The sequence below is a fragment of the Lepidochelys kempii genome, chromosome 1 (assembly GCF_965140265.1).
Source record: "Lepidochelys kempii isolate rLepKem1 chromosome 1, rLepKem1.hap2, whole genome shotgun sequence".
In the NCBI taxonomy this organism is placed as follows: Eukaryota; Metazoa; Chordata; order Testudines; family Cheloniidae; genus Lepidochelys; species Lepidochelys kempii.
The window spans coordinates 79,513,391-79,530,088 of NC_133256.1; positions in this window are offsets into that span (position 1 = coordinate 79,513,391).

A 16,698-nucleotide genomic window follows, 5' to 3' on the forward strand; every position below is an offset into this window, starting at 1 on the left:
ATTCGTGTTGATTTTCTTCACTTTTATTAAATACCTGTATAGGGAGACATTTTGAAAAACACATATAGGAGTAAGGAGGACAAGTGCCATTGAAAATAAATGGGACTTGTGCTCCTAAATCCCTTACGTGTTTTTGAAAATTTCACCCCATCATTTAAATATCTTTCTCTGGTAGACTGTCTGTGAAAGACATCAGGGAAAAAGTCTCTTCAGGAGGCATTTGAATGTTGTCAACTAACAGACATGTAGAAAACTATCTTAGGTGATCATGAGACAAAGATCAGAGTAAGAGAAGGAAGACAAAATTCCTGTTTCCGCAGAACAGGTACAGCACATGCAGGGACAATGGCAGCGTCCCCACATTCTCCTGGCAATGTGCCTAAAGCCTGACCTGGAGGTATCACCTTTACAAATGGGACTGTTGTTCATTCTTCATATCCATTCAGTTGGTGGCAGTTTCAGCTGAAACTGCCACCAACTATACAGATTAGTGCCAAATGTGGGGGTTTCTTGCTATGTGGACACATGACCTCAGGAACTGGACTGAGACCATCAAATGCCTTAGACATTGAATAGTCATGAGATAGTAATTTCACGATGCCTAGGTCTCTTTCTTGAACTGATACAGTTAATTTAGAACCCCATAAGGTGGATGAGTAGCTTAAACTTTAACCTCCAACATACATTACATTGCAAATTCAATGCAAATAAATGAAAAGTAATGCATATTGGAGGGAAAAATTTAAACTATTCATAGACCTTACTGGGTTCTAAATTAACTGCATCAACTCAAGAAGAAGTATCATTGTAGACTGCTCAATGAAGACTTTTGCTCAAGATACAGCTGCATTGTAAAAAGCAAACAATAATTTACCTTTGCATAAGGAATAGGATGGTGAATAATACAGAGAATATTTATGCCTTTATATAAAGCAATAGTGCGGCCTCATCCAGAATACTATGTGCATTACTGGTCATTTCATTTCAAAAAGAGTATTACAGAATTGGAGTTGGTTCAGAGAAAGGTGATGAGAATGAACAAGAGCACTGAAAATTTCTCATATGAAAAGAAATTGAAGGGAATGGGATCATTTCCCTTAGAAAGAAGATGAATAAGAAGAGACCTGATAATGGGTAGATCAAAAACTTCTATTCTCCCTTTCTCATAACAGCAGAACACAGGGACATTCCGTTAAGTTAGAGGGTGGGAAATTCAAAAGCAATAAAAGAAAATACTTTTAACCACAACATGTAGTTAAATGGTGGGGAAAAACTGTCACAGGAAGTTGCTGAGGTCAAGAACTTAATCAGATTCATAAAGGAGTTGGACATTTATATTGATAAGGACAATCCAAAATTATAATTAAACATACCAATTTTTGTGGAAAGGAATATTGCGCTGAGGTGTCCACCCCACACAAGTGCTGAGTGGGTTAATGTGGGCCAAAAGGGGCCAATTAAATCTTATGCTGCACCCAGAAGGAAACCATGGATAGATAAAACCTAATGGTAGATGAAGTCCAGCTTCAGGTGGACCTGTGATAGGATTATAAATCAGCAAGTGAGAGCAGGAAGGCGGTGTGCAGTCACTCCCTAGAGGGGAAGGGAGTTGGCTAGTCATAGGAACTACAGCCTGACAGTCAAATACTTGTATGAATGTGTATATAACTATTGCCATGAAACAGGAGCTTTGCATTGGTGCTTTTATAAATGTGAATAAATCAACAAATACATTTAAAAATGAGGCCCGTATCGATCTGAAATGAGGTCCTCAGCCATCCTCCTACATAACATGTAGTCTCCTTACACTGCACGTCTGTGCCCTGGGATGCACTCTTCCAGACAATCCAGACAATTTTGATGAGATCAAGGAGGAACACTGTCTGTCCAAAGTCAGAACCAATGAAAATGACTGCATATTAAGGGCAGCCCACAGACACTGGTGATTGCCAGTGCAAACTTCGACAGTGCAGTGTTTGGAAGCCCTATTAGAAAGGTTCATCTGCAAAGCATTTTTGATGGGCAAGTAGTATGTAAGTATAACAGTAAATAATCATCTCCTCTCCAAAGGAGTACAAGTTAAATGTAAAAAACAATTGTTAGAAAGTAAGAAATTTATATACAACATCACAACATGTTTCCATGCAGTTCATCAGTTCTGATCCTTTAGCTGATGGCAAATATGAGAAGGAAACAAAACCACAAGACAAAGAAATCCGGAAGATTTAAAGCAATGTGGTATATTTATATAAAAATATTTCCAAGAGCATCACTTCTGTGTAAAATCAGAGGATATTTCCTGTGACTAAGGTTGTTTTTTTAGCAAAATACTAACCTTCCATCTAAATCTTCTATTTAGGTTTTTAACTGTGTCCATCATCGCCTTAACTGAGGCCTTATTCTTATATCAATGTATATCAGGAATAACTCCATTAAAGTCAATAGAGTTACACCCGTGTAAAACTGGTATGAGAAGAGAATCAGACCCAAAGGGCCAAAGTCTTTATTATTTGAGCGCAACTGGTAAAAACACTGAAGACATAATTCAAACTATGTGTGAGTGATCCCACTCAACAAATTAATGTTTCCTTATTTTAATGCAAATTAACCAGAATGTCTGTCTGTTCTACAGTGTAATAGAACTACAGCTATGATAAATAGTATTTATTACCCAAAACCGAACACCCACAATCAACTAAGTTCTTACCAGGTTTTCCTTGATTTGCTTTTAATTGGAATTTAAGTTTTGTTTACCTTAGTTTATATCATCATATTTGTATTTCCCTAATACTTCTAGTATTTACAACTGGATTATAGCCCAGTGAATGGTAAATTTCACTACTTTTTCTAATACTCAAACTGGCTTTCTTCAGACTAGTGGATCTGAAGGAATTGGCAGTGCTATGACTGTACAACATTATAAAATGACTTCAATCATAAGATGGTGTCCATTACACACCAGCCTGTGGTTCTGTCCCTAGCTAAGTGCAGCCTAAACAGTTCATCACATTCAAAATCAAGGCATGAGGTTCAACTTTCTAATCATAGCCATATACAGAATTTATGTTAGCGATACTCTTGTAAGAAGCGTCTCTCAAATTATGCCAGTCAAGATTTAAAAATCCAGCTGTTTCTATTTTTTTTTCCTTTCTCAATCCCATCCTACACAGATTCATTGTTATAAAAAACGAGCTATAAATAAATATATAGACACAGCATTACAATGTCTGTATATTATTTTCTCCAAATACTCCAAAGGAGTATTTGGGGTTCAGGGGGTTCCCTTGTTAAAATTCTGCTAACCAGTTTAATGAAGGTTGGGATGTTTAGCCTGCCTATGAAGGCTAACCAAATCTCTGAATACTGTGAATTCATCCCTTCCAGAGATGACATATAAATTACTTCTTCGTAAATTACTTACAAGTGTTTTGCCTTTAGAATAGACCAGATTACAATTACTTTGAAGAAAAAAATCCAGGAGAAGATTCTGCTTGGCACACTTATAAAGTCTGCAGACTATTCAGATTATACAAATTGAACACTATGCTATACTGTTAATAAACTCCACATATTTTTACAGGAAGAGAGTATAAGTATTTTTAGAAAAGTGCTGTTTAATATGTTTACTCACATACACCAGGTTTGTCACTGGCTAAGAGGGAAAACTTTTGTTTGGAATCCTTTGTTAACATACTGGCAGCACATCACTGCAAACAAGTGAAGTGAATGTTTAGAGGCATAAAAACAGTATAAAGATAAGTGTTATTTTGGGCCAGCTCTGGTAAGTTTTATGTCCATCTCTCAGCTGACCTCATTGCTCTAAACATCCCATAAGGACAGAGTGAAAAATGGGATGACCTAACTGGTTCAATTTACCTTGTGCTGCATCACTAACAAAATAAAGATGAGTGTGACATCTATCAGTTTCCTGGTATTCATTTGCCATGTTACCACCCACATCATTTTATTTTTCTCTATTCTGCCCTTTATACCATTTGATCTTAGAAATAAGAAAAAGATACAGATGATGTCTAGTGCTCAGTGACTGAGTCACTGAATCTTAGAGAATTGAGAATATCAAAGAGCTCAGGGTCAGTAAAACACCTCTCTGAACACATTTGAAACTTCTCCAGAAGAAAAATACACTTCTTAAATATCAGAATTCCAAATTTTAATTATGCTGTCTTGAGCTATATAGAGTAGAAGAGTATGCAACAAAAACGAGAGAAAAAGATAAACACACTAGATACAAACATGATAGGTCTAAGGCACTAAAAGTAAACCTCTCTACCCTGTTAAAACAAAGTCTTTGTTTCATTGTAGGTAGAAATTCAACATAGGAATACAATGCTGATCACAGAAGGATTATACCTGTCATGTATTAGCATATATGGCAAAATGCCGATGAAAGGAACGGATGCTGATATTCTAGGTTTAAGTCAAACAAGTACAAATCAAACACAATGCAAAATGTCTGTAAGCTAATGTCAGATTTTGAAAGGAGATTTTGCAAACACAAAGAGAGAGCGAGAGAGACAGCGTGTGTATGCCTGATGGGGCATAGGGTTTTGTTGTATAAAGGTTTTAACAGCATGAATTTGAAATGGTTACATTACACACATCACAAAGGTACAAGTACAACTTTATTCCTAATGAAAGAATTAAAATCTTTATGTCACAACAACACAGTGTCATATATTCTCTCTTTTATACAGAAAAAAAAAACATTAAAACTAGAATGTCAGCATCCATTCCTTTCATGGGTATTTTGGTCTATATGCTGCTACTACATGACAGGTGTAATCATTAAGAACATAAGAAAGGCCATACTGGGTCAGACCAAAGGTCCAACTTGCCCAGTATCCTGTCTTCCAACAGTGGCCAATGCCAGGTGCCCCAGAGGGAATGAACAGAATAGGTAATCATCAAGTGATCCATTCCTTGTCGCCCATTCCCAGCTTCTGGCAAACAGAAGTTAGGGACACCATCCCTGCCCATCCTAGCTAATAGCCATTGATGGACTTATCCTCCATGAATTTATCTAGTTCTTTTTTGAACCCTGTTATAGTCTTGGCCTTCACAAGATCCTCTGGCAAAGAGTTCTACAGACTGACTGTGCGTTGTGTGAAGAAATACTTCCTTTTATTTGTTTTAAACCTCCTGCCTATTAATTTCATTTGGTGATCCCCAGTTCTTGTGTTTTAAACAAAGTTAAAATTGGAATCTTCAGGGCCTAAGAGATATCTTGATATTTGTAGAATGAGATCTACATCAGCATTAATACGGCGATGTATGAAGTATCAGTAAGTACAGAGGAAAGGAAAGTCTTGGTACTGACTAAGTTACTTTACACCTTACAGGAATTATAAACTTTGGATCTCTCTTATTGTCTGTTGTGTTCAGACATGGTTTCCAAGAGGGGACTGTCAAAGGCCACACATTCAAGAGACAGTAGAATGTCACATTAATGGCATAAAACTTTGTCTGACAATGATGTTTAGAAGCTGTGTATTTCACACAGATACCACAGACTGCTTAAATACTCTACCATAGATTAAATGTTGTGAAGCAAGTGATTTTTAGAGCCTTTGGTTAGACTGCACTTAAAGTCATGTGACCATATTAAGTTAGCTAGCTCTGTAATTAGTGTCCACAATTATATATTAAAAGAAGGCTGGTCTCTCCTTGAAGAAGTCCCAGGCAATCTATAATAATACATTGTATTTATATAGCACCATTCATTCAATGTCCTCCAAAGTACTTAATAAAGGTAGTTCAGCCTTATCCCTATTTTACAGATGGGGAAGTTGAGAATGAGAGGTTAAGTGTTCAAGGTCAAAACAGAAGGCAGTGGTCAGGTTAAGAAGAAAACCCTGGTTGCCTGATTCTAACAGTGGTACAGGTGAGATCACCAGGCTTGTTAGGGCAAAGAGCACACTGCTCCTCTAGAGTGACATCACAGGAGGGTGGCGTAGGGAAGAGCTTTCACTGTGAGATGGGGGGTCACTTCTTTTCATAGGTGCTGGAGCTAGGCGTGTTGGGGGTGCTGCTGCACTCCCTGGATTGAAGTGATTTCAATTATATACAGGGTTTACAGTTTAGTTCAATGGCTCTCAGCACCCCCGCTATGCAAATTGTTCCAACATGCCTGCTTCTTTTGATCTCCTGCCCATCATACAAGACAAAGAAGCCATTCTATGAAAGAAACAATCAAGCGTGGTTATGGTTTTGTGAAGTCCTCTGTCTCACATTGGTCTTCTTGCTGCAGTCTGGACCTGAGGGGAGGAAAAAGGCCCCCATGGCACTGAAGGAGTTGTCAAGGCTTGTAAATGTCTTACATTCTTGTTCAATTTCCCATAGCTGACATCCTTCCCCTTCTTTCTCCTTCACCGATACAGATTATTTTAGCTGCTTTTGTAATCTCATTACCACACTGGTTACTCCTTCCTGTTACAGCAAGGTCCTTCCTGCAGATAAATGGAAAGAAACACTACAAACTTTAAAAAGAAGCAGTAATTTTAAACTTCAAATTATTCAACATTTTAAATCCAAACCCCAAACTAGGGAATACATTGGTGCTTACAGCAACTTCCCTGCAATTAAACTCTGCTCAGGACTTTTTGGCTAATAGCAGAGCCAGAATCAGAAGTGGTCTTTTAAGCAAAGTATGTTGTGAGCAGGAGGAAGTTGGGGAACTTTGCAGATAAAAGTACAATAATGCTACTGCATTAGAGTAACTGAAGGACGCTTGTATTATAAGTACCCTATAATTATTCCCTGGTTTAGACTAAGTGTGGTTTCATTTTCACAAATAGCTATGTTAATCACTTCACTTGGTCATTTTGCTATTGATGTCTCATGCCAATGCTTAACCTCACTGGGTTAAGTCAGGATTTTTACAGTTTTAGATATTTGTGAGAAGACACTAAAAATGACTGCAGTCAACAAAACTGACCTTTCTGAAAGAGATCCAGCCATCAGTGGTCTAAGAACTACATCTCCCACAGCAGATGTAACATCATCTGGCACCCATTGTCATAAAGATATTTGTCTGATGTATGAGTAACATACAAATGAAAACAGGGACTGTTGGAGATGGATGTGATTTCCAAGGAAGCACTTGTCAGTCAAGACTGTGGAGAATGAGGAAGTTGTGTATATTTTTATAAGTATTATGTGCACCTCTTATCCGTTAGCCTGCCTGACTGTCAGGCGTTAAATACAAGGGGACAGTAAATAGGAGATGAAAAAATGGCAACGATAAGTCTCCTTCAGGCAACAGTGCAGGAGCATTCCCCAGCTACTAATTGAGGAATGCTCCTGCTTGACTCCCAGCAGGCTGGAATAACTTACTCTTCCCAAGGCTGAAAGCCTAGGATCAAAGGGGATCCTAACCTTAAAGATGCTGGCCTAGAGAAGGAGAGGAGTAAGGTTGTCAGAAGCTTGAGAATGAAGACACAAACAGAGAGCATGATCATAGAATCATAGAATATCAGGGTTGGAAGGGACGTCAGGAGGTCATCTAGTCCAACCCCCGCTCAAAGCAGGACCAATTCCCAATTAAATCATCCCAGCCGGGGCTTTGTCAAGCCTGACCTTAAAAACTTCTAAGGAAGGAGATTCTACCACCTCCCTAGGTAACACATTCCAGTGTTTCACCACCCTCCTAGTGAAAAAGTTTTTCCTAATATCCAACCTAAACCTCCCCCATTGCAACTTGAGACCATTACTCCTTGTCCTGTCATCTTCTACCACTGAGAATAGTCTAAAACTTTGGAACCCCCTTTCAGGTAGTTGAAAGCAGCTATCAAATCCCTCCTCATTCTTCTCTTCTGCAGACTAAACAATCCCAGTTCCCTCAGCCTCTCCTCATAAGTCATGTGTTCCAGACCCCTAATCATTTTTGTTGCCCTCCGCTGGACTCTCTCCAATTTTTCCACATCCTTCTTGTAGTGTGGGGCCCGAAACTGGACACAGTACTCCAGATGAAGCGTCACCAATGTCAAATAGAGGGGAACGATCACGTCCCTCGATCTGCTGGCTATGCCCCTACTTATACATCCCAAAATGCTCATATCCAGCTTCTCGTCCACTGGGTCCTTTTCCGCAGAACTGCTGCCTAGCCATTCGGTCCCTAGTCTGTAGCGGTGCATTGGATTCTTCCATCCTAAGTGCAGGATCCTGCACTTATCCTTGTTGAACCTCGTCAGATTTCTTTTGGCCCAATCCTCCAATTTGTCTAGGTCCCTCTGTATCCTATCCCTACCTCTCCTCCCAGTTTAGTGTCATCTGCAAACTTGCTGAGGGTGCAATTCACACCATCCTCCAGATCATTTATGAAGATATTGAACAAAACTGGCCCCAGGACAGACCCTTGGGGCACTCCACTTGATACCGGCTGCCATCCAGACATGGAGCCATTGATCACTACCCGTTGAGCCCGACAATCTAGCCAACTTTCTACCCACCTTATAGTGCATTCATCCAGCTCATACTTCTTTAACTTGCTGACAAGAATATTGTGGGAGACCATGTCAAAAGCTTTGCTAAAGTCAAGAAACAATACATCCACTGCTTTCCCTTCATCCACAGAACCAGTAATCTCATCATAGAAGGCGATTAGATTAGTCAGGCATGACCTTCCCTTGGTGAATCCATGCTGACTGTTCCTGATCACTTTCCTCTCGTGTAAGTGCTTCAGGATTGATTCCTTGAGGACCTGCTCCATGATTTTTCCGGGGACTGAGGTGTGGCTGACTGGCCTATAGTTCCCAGGATCCTCCTTCTTTCCTTTTTTAAAGATGGGTACTACATTAGCCTTTTTCCAGTCGTCCAGGACTTCCCCCGATCGCCATGAGTTTTCAAAGATAATGGCCAATGGCTCTGCAATCACATCTGCCAGCTCCTTTAGCACTCTCGGATGCAACGCATCCAGCCCCAGGGACTTGTTCACGTCCAGCTTTTCTAAATAGTCCCTAACCACTTCTTTCTCCACAGAGGGCTGGCCACCTACTCCCCATGCTGTGTTGCCCGGTGCAGCAGTCTGGGAGCTGACCTTGTTCGTGAAGACAGAGGCAAAAAAAGCATTCAGTACATTAGCTTTTTCCACATCCTCTGTCACTAGGTTGCCTCCCTCATTCAGTAAGGGGCCCACACTTTCCTTGGCTTTCTTCTTGTTGCCAACATACCTGAAGAAACCCTTCTTGTTACTCTTAACATCTCTTGCTAGCTGCAGTTCCAGGTGCGATTTGGCCTTCCTGATTTCATCCTACATGCCCGAGCAACATTTTTATACTCTTCCCTGGTCATTTGTCCAATCTTCCACTTCTTGTAAGCTTCTTTTTTATGTTTAGGATCCGCAAGGATTTCACTGTTAAGCCAAGCTGGTCGACTGCCATATTTACTATTCTTTCGACACATCGGGATGGTTTGTCCCTGTATCCTCAATAGGGATTCTTTGAAATACAGCCAGCTCTCCTGGACTCCTTTTCCCCACATGTTATTCCTCCAGGGGGATCTTACCCATCAGTTCCCTGAGGGAGTCGAAGTCTGCTTTCCTGAAGTCCAGGGTCCGTATTCTGCTGCTTACCTTTCTTCCCTGTGTCAGGATCCTGAACTCAACCAACTCATGGTCACTGCCTCCCAGATTCCCATCCACTTTTGCTTCCCCTACTAATTCTTCCCAGTTTGTGAGCAGCAGGTCAAGAAAAGCTCCCCCCCTAGTTGGTTCCTCCAGCACTTGTACCAGGAAATTGTCCCCTATATTTTCCAAAAACTTCCTGGATTGTCTGTGCACCACTGTATTGCTCTCCCAGCAGATATCAGGATGATTAAAGTCTCCCATGAGAACCAGGGCATGCAATCTAGTAGCTTCTGCGAGTTGCCAGAAGAAAGCCTCATCCACCTCATCCCCCTGGTCCAGTGGTCTATAGCAGACTCCCACCACTACATCACTCTTGTTGCTCACACTTCTAAACTTAATCCAGAGACACTCAGGTTTTTCTGACAGGTTTCAGAGTAACAGCCACGTTAGTCTGTATTCTCAAAAAGAAAAGGAGTACTTGTGGCACCTTAGAGACTAACCAATTTATTTGAGCATAAGCTTTCGTGAGCTACAGCTCACTTCATCGGAGCATACTGTGGAAAGTGTAGAAGATCTTTTTATACACACAAAGCATGAAAAAATACCTCCTCCCACCCCACTCTCCTGCTGATAATAGCTTTTCTAAAGTGATAACTCTCCTTACAATGTGTATGATAATCAATGTGGGCCATTTCCAGCACAAATCCAGGGTTTAACAAGAACGTCGGGGGGGGTAGGAAAAAACAAGGGGAAATAGGTTACCTTGCATAATGACTTAGCCACTCCCAGTCTCTATTCAAGCCTAAGTTAATTGTATCCAATTTGCAAATGAATTCCAATTCAACAGTTTCTCGCTGGAGTCTGGATTTGAAGTTTTTTGTTGTAATATAGCAACTTTCATGTCTGTAATCACGTGACCAGAGAGATTGAAGTGTTCTCCGGCTGGTTTATGAATGTTATAATTCTTGACATCTGATTTGTGTCCATTTATTCTTTTACGTAGAGACTCTCCAGTTTGACCACACAACAGAACCACTAACCCAGGAACCTATTCTTGCAACAAAGCCCATAGCCAACTGTGCCCACATATCTATTCAGGGGACACCATCACAGGGCCTAATAACATCAGCCACACTATCAGAGGGTCGTTCACCTGCACATCCACCAATGTGATATATGTCATCATGTGCCAGCAATGCCCGTCTGCCATGTACATTGGTCAAACTGGACAGTCAATGAGTGGTCACTTTAGATAAGCTATTACCAGCAGGAGAGTGGGTTTGTGGGGGGGGGGGTGAGAAAACCTGGATTTGTGCTGGAAATGGCCCAACTTGATTATCATACACATTGTAAGGAGAGTGATCACTTTAGATAAGCTATTACCAGCAGGAGAGTGGGGTGGGAGGAGGTATTTTTTCATGCTTCGTGTGTATAAAAAGATCTTCTACACTTTTCACAGTATGCATCCGATCAAGTGAGCTGTAGCTCATGAAAGCTTATGCTCAAATAAATTGGTTAGTCTCTAAGGTGCCACAAGTACTCCTTTTCTTTTCAGGTTTTTCTGCAGTTTCATACTTGAGCTCTGAGCAGTTATACTGCTCCCTTACATACAGTGCTACTCCCCCACCTTTTCTGCCCTGCCTGTCCTTCCTGAACAGTTTATAACCATCCATGACAGTACTCCAGTCATGTGAGTTATCCCACCAAGTCTCTGTTATTCCAATCACGTCATAATTCCTTGATCCATGCAGAACAGTCTGCTTCTCGCAGTCAGAGATGGGGGGTTAGCTGGGCTGAAAGGGACTAAAATTCTGGCAAGGAAGGATTAAGGGGTAGATAAAGGAAAATACATATATGGGATTCTTTTTTGTTTTAACCCTTAGTTCTGTGTGCTATGTGCCCTTGAGTGAAAGAATAAATAATGCTTTGTGTTAGAAAAAAAACTGTTTGAGTCATATGAGTTATATGCACCTGTTATCTATTAGCCAGTCAAAGATTCCCAGAGGAAGAGAGACTTACAGGTGCCAAACTCAGCAGGATCTGTCAGATTAACACAGTTGGGAAATGGGGGGTGGGGTGCTGCACCCCAGACATCCAGTTTGAGTGTGGTTGGATTGTGTGGTTCCATCCAAAGAAGGAGAAGGTAGTGAAGTACTGAAGGGACTAAAAGAGGCCCAAGGCACAGCTCACCCAGTAACCATGACAAAAACTTACTAATACCAATCAAGTTTCAATGCTAACAACAGAGTTGAAAACACTAGTTACAAGGGCCTATCCTCATGCAACCCAGGGGATGCTTCACAAGTGGGACAGTGGTAGCAGCAATGGTGCAAGTAGGGGTGTCCGGTCCACCATACCAGTAAGATATTTATAGCCAGTACTCTGTACCAGAAAGACACAGGAGGAGCAAAACTGAGGCCTCCAGGCAGCCCCATGCCAGCAGCTCCTCCTGCACGGCTGTACCACCCCCAGTCCTGCCCCAGTCCTTCCATGCAGCTGCGTCTCTTGTCTGGGGTCTGTACAGCAGCTCCGCCAGAGGACAGGGCTGGGGGTGGTACATCCGCATCGGAGGAGCTGCCGGCATGGGGCTGGCTAGTGGCCCCACATTTTGCTCCTTTCGCTGCTGTGGTTCTGGAGAGCCCTGCAGTTCAGAAGTCTCTAGTGCAGCAGGAGGAGGACAGAGCCCCTCCCCCCGCTACCCGGGAAACGAGGGATGGATCATGGGGAGAGTGTGGGAGCCCCAGCTGGGGGCTGGGCGGGAAGGAGTGACATAGGGAAGTCATGTGCCCCGCCTCTAGCTGGTGCCTCCATTTTTGTGTCCCTCCCATGAGTGCAGCGTACCAATAAGAAATGAATTCTACTTGCACCACTGGGTGGCAGAGAGTATGTTCTTTACTAACTGTTGTTAGGGGGCTTATTCCTTCACCCACTTACTTCCCTGGTCCTTCTCGCATGAACAGAGAGCAACAATACCCGAAGTCCAAAGGTGCAAACAATTCGATGTTTATTGGGGTGAACTTCCAGCAAGCATGATTCCAGTTTCCTTCCTTAGTATCCTCCTTCCCAGCTCTGACACCACAAAGCCTTACACCTGTGTCCCTGTTCCCATTCCTGCCCTTAGCCAAACATGATTCCAACTTCCTTACTCCCATTCCCTGTTCCCATTTCCCCCTTTAGCAAAACATGATTCCAATTTTCTTACCCCCATTCCCTGTTCCCATCTCCCCCTTTAGCAAAACATGATTCCAACTTCCTTACTCCCATTCCCTGTTCCCATCTCACACACCCACATGCCCACCCCCACCCACGCCCCGTCACTTCCTCATTGACTACAGATTATATAGTAAAACTTGAGTTCTGCTTAGCTATACCTTAACCAATCATTTTCCTGAAATTTAACTAACCAATCCTAACATATTGTAACATGATTATGTAACCAATTATATCCCACCACCTTAATTAGTTTACACCCAGCAAAATTAATTATACAGCAGACAGGAACAATCACAGAACCAGACAGAGATTATACAGACAAACAGCAGCAAAGTGGGAACTATAATGACAAAACAATACAGAAGTGAGGATTTCACATCCCAGCTATTGATAAGTGAGTTCTTGCCAGACAGGATGCTATCAAACTAAGTTTCCTTTTACATTTTCTAGGCACTTCCCTTTCTCTGGAGGTGATAGGAATACAATCCTGTCCTGATAGTGCCTAACAGCCCAATAGCACCTTATTTCAATGTGACTAGTTTGGAATGTGAGGATGTGACCGTTCGCTTCCCAGCTTATGGCTGCCTCTGCTGCTTAGCCAAAGGCCTGAGCCTAAGAACAGGGCCTCAGACTGTCACAGTAAGAGAAGGACCTTACACCAGCAGACAGTGATTTTGATTCTTTCTTTTATACCTCTATCACTAGCCAAGTGATAAGAATACACCTAAATTCTTAGAGTACAGGCCTTTGCAGACAGGCCTGAATATCTATATCCTAACAACTGTAGCAGGGCAGTTACCCCGCTCTGGAGAAAAAAGGCTAGGCTGATTGGGGAAACAGCCACAACTGGGGCCACGTCCCAATCAGGCCATAGCTGGCCCTATAAAAAAGGTTGTGAGCCAGCAGCTAAGTGAGTCTCTCTCTAGCTCTTAAGAGAGAAGGGTACTTGAGACAGAGCAGTGCTGGGGAGCTCCAGCCTGGCAATTCCCCAGGCTGCAGGCCTTGATAGAGGCCTACGTAGGTATGTGGGCTGGGAGGAGCAGCTGGGGGTCAGGCAGAGGCAGCTGATCCAACCTCCTTGCCAATGATGAGTGGCCATGACAGACTGCAGTTTGCCCCAGTGAGCAGGGGCTAGATGATGACTGGCAGTAGCCACTAAGGCAAAGTGGATTTAGAGGGTTGGGGTTCCCCTAGGAGGGGAGACCCAGAGAGTGGTAGATACGCTGGAGGGTAGGGATAGGATACAGAGGGACCTAGACAAATTGGAGGATTGGGCCAAAAGAAATCTGATGAGGTTCAACAAGGACAAGTGCAGAGTCCTGCACTTAGGACGGAAGACTGCAATACACTGCTACAGACTAGGGACCGAATGGCTCGGCAGCAGTTCTGCAGAAAAGGACCTAGGGGTTACAGTGGATGAGAAGTTGGATATGAGTCAACAGAGTGCCCTTGTTGCCAAGAAGGCCAATGGCATTTTGTGATGTATAAGTAGGGGCATTGCCAGCTGATCAAGGGACATGATCATTCCCCTCTATTTGACATTGGTGACGCCTCATCTGGAGTACCTTGTCCAGTTTCAGGCCCCACACTACAAGAAGGGTGTGGAAAAATTGGAAAGAGTCCAGCAGAGGGCAACAAAAATGATTAGGGGACTGGAACACATGAGTTATGAGGAGAGGCTGAGGGAGCTGGGATTGTTTAGCCTGCAGAAGAGAAGAATGAGGGGGGATTTGATAGCTGCTTTCAACTACCTGAAAGGGGGTTCCAAAGAGGATGGTTCTAGACTATTCTCAGTGGTAGAAGATGACAGGACAAGGAGTAATGGTCTCAAGTTGCAGTGGGGGAGGTTTAGGTTGGATATTAGGAAAAACTTTTTCACTAGGAGGGTGGTGAAACACTGGAATGCGTTACCTAGGGAGGTGGTAGATTCTCCTTCCTTAGAAGTTTTTAAGGTCAGGCTTGACAAAGCCCTGGCTGGGATGGTTTAGTTGGGGATTGGTCCTGCTTTGAGCAGGGGGTTGGACTAGATGACCTCCTGAGGTCCCTTTCAACCCTGATATTCTACGATTCTATGATTCTACTGCTGAGGCAGAACCCTGAGGTAAAGGGCACTGGAGTCCAGGAGGGGCACCGGGCCAGTGGCAGGCGAGATACCAACCCGCAGAGAGTGCTCCATATGCTGGAAAAGAGCTAATTCCCAGATGACCAGGAGGCGGCGCTGCAGCGGTGAGTCCTCATCTCACTACACCAGGGACGGGCCTGAGGGCTGCATCGGGTTTCGGAAATTGTAGGGAGGGCCGGTTGGGGGAGGCTGAGCCTTCCTAAACAGCCAGACATGGCCTGGTCCCTGCCCCCTATCTGACCCTCCCCCTGCTTCTTGCCCCCTGAAAGCCCCCCCCCCAGGACTCCTGCCCCATCCTGCTCCCTGTCCCCTGACAGCCCCCGGAACTCCCACCCCTGACTGCCCCCCCCTGCTGCCCAACCCCTCCTCTTTCCTGACTGCCCCCCCTGGAACCCCTGCCCCCATTCAGCCCCCCTGTTCCCTGCCCTCTGACTGCCCCGGCCCCTATCCACAGCCCTGACCACCACCCTGAACTTCCCTGCCCTCTATCCAACCCCCCCTGCCCCCTGACCGCGCTGCCTGGAGCACCGGTGGCTGGCGGCTCTGCAGCCCCACCGCCCAGAGCACCAGGACAGGCAGCTGCGGCTCTGCAGCCCCACCGCCCAGAGCATTGCGCCAGTGGCGCAGTGAGCTGAGGCTGTGGGGGAGGGGCCGGGGGCAAGCCTCCTGGGGCAGGAGCTCAGGGGCCAGGCAGGAGGGTCCCGTGGGCCGGATGTGGCCCACGAGCCGTAGTTTGCCCACCTCTGTGCTACACTAACCATGAGTGTAATGCCACTGTATTAGACTGTGATAATCTGTGCTAGTGTGTTGTTGGCCGACAAAAGACTAATTGCTGGATTCAAAGGCATCTCCTGCTTTGCTGCTGTTAACCTCTTTCCCTGACAATTACTTTGACTCAGTACTCAAATTAATGCACCTGCAGAAAGATATAGCCAATCATTTTACCATCTCAGCTTCTGGCAGAGGTACGTCCAAAGCAATGGTGTAGAAAGCACATTCACTCTCCTCATGACATAACGCTACCCTACCTGTACCAGCAGTTAATATCAGGGGCAGAATACACTCAATTTAAAAAAAAAAATACTGCTGTGGGTAAGGGAGTGGCAAGTCCTCTACTCATTCTATTATCCTAAAAAATGATGTTTGAAAAACAAAGTACAAATTGATTACTGCAGTATTTGACAGTATCTGCAGCCCGAGGGCTGTATTCATCAATTAAGCTGTTGGTTATGAGACAAAATACCAGTCAGGGTATAAGACACCAACTTACAGCTACAAGAGTCAATGTGAAAAATAGTAGCAAATGATGTAAATAACCATGATCCATGTTTGCAGAGATGACTTTGTAGGCCTTATAATCCTCATGGAATATTGTAAGATGTTTGCTATAAGTCATTTGGTCTGTCACAGCCTTAACATGTTCTTCACTCAACTGCTGATCTAGATCTGCAAGCAGCAGACATATTTGGTGTAGCAGATTGAGCACTCACTGCCGCGGCGCCTCCTGCTGGTCATCCGGCATTAGCTCACCAGCCTCAGAACACCTCCTGCTGGCCAGTGTCTCTCCTGCCTCGAGCCACCATCCCTCCTGGACCCCAGTGCTCCTTACCTTGGGGTTCTGCCCACAGCAGTACCCCCACACTCTGGGTCTCCCTTCCCAGGGGAACCTCCAATCCCCGATACCCACCTTGCCTCAGTGGCTACTGCCAGTCATCATCTAGCCCCCTTTCCCTGGGGCAAACTGCAGTCTGTAATGGCCACTCATCATTGGCAAGGGGGG